The sequence below is a fragment of the Anneissia japonica genome, unplaced genomic scaffold (genome assembly GCF_011630105.1).
Source record: "Anneissia japonica isolate Jap-2015-1 unplaced genomic scaffold, ASM1163010v1 scaffold287629_len218694_cov150, whole genome shotgun sequence".
NCBI classification, from domain to species: domain Eukaryota; kingdom Metazoa; phylum Echinodermata; class Crinoidea; order Comatulida; family Comatulidae; genus Anneissia; species Anneissia japonica.
The window spans coordinates 147524-148375 of record NW_022755927.1 but is presented as its reverse complement, the minus strand read 5'-3'; positions in this window follow the sequence as shown (position 1 = coordinate 148375).

Genomic DNA, 852 nt, shown 5'->3' with positions numbered 1-852 from the left:
ATTTAAGTTACTGGAAGGTTGTGTCAGACTATTAAGATCTGATACAGTACACGATTTAAATCTGTTAATTGCAATAACGTAAATGGTACAGAAAATATTGTGGAAAATAATAAAGAAATCATGTAATGGAAATGAAATAGAAAATAGACAACAAAGTAATAATGTGGTAATAATGTGGTGGGTCAGGATACGCCAAATTCCAACTGGTATTTCTACTGTAGAATGGCTAAAATGTCAGAGGCTAACAGAGAGGAAAGAAAATTAATAGAGGAAACTAAGAGACGGGAAATGAAAATTCAATTAAAATTAACGAATGAGAAACGAGGAACAAAATAGTGAACAGAGCAGTGGACATGCAAGCATGATTGGAAACAATAGGCTGGGTGAGATTAGAATAAACAGCCTAAACAAGTAAACAGGAATGCCAAAACTAAACTTTAGAGGCAAGACTCAATAAATAAGCCAAATTATTTATAAGGAATAAATTGAAATGCCATTGGTTTAATTTAGTGTACTGGGAGCAGAACGTTCCTAATATTGAGTCCAAATGGTGTGGTTGTTTTAAGTAAAAGTTCCCAGTGATTCTCTTTATCTTTGCGATTTTTGTTGCTCCAACTGGCATTATGGTCAATTGCAATCACTCTGAAATTTGAAATTGAATGACCAGCTAAATTGAAATGTTCGGCTACTGGTTGATCAAGCTTAGATGTTCTGATAGCTGATAAATGTTGTGTCATTCTCATACGGGGAGTGTTTTTTGTTTCTCCGACATATTGTTTACCACAAATATTACAATATATGAGATAAATGATATTTTTGGTGAGGCAATTAATTGATTGCCTTATCCGAAAT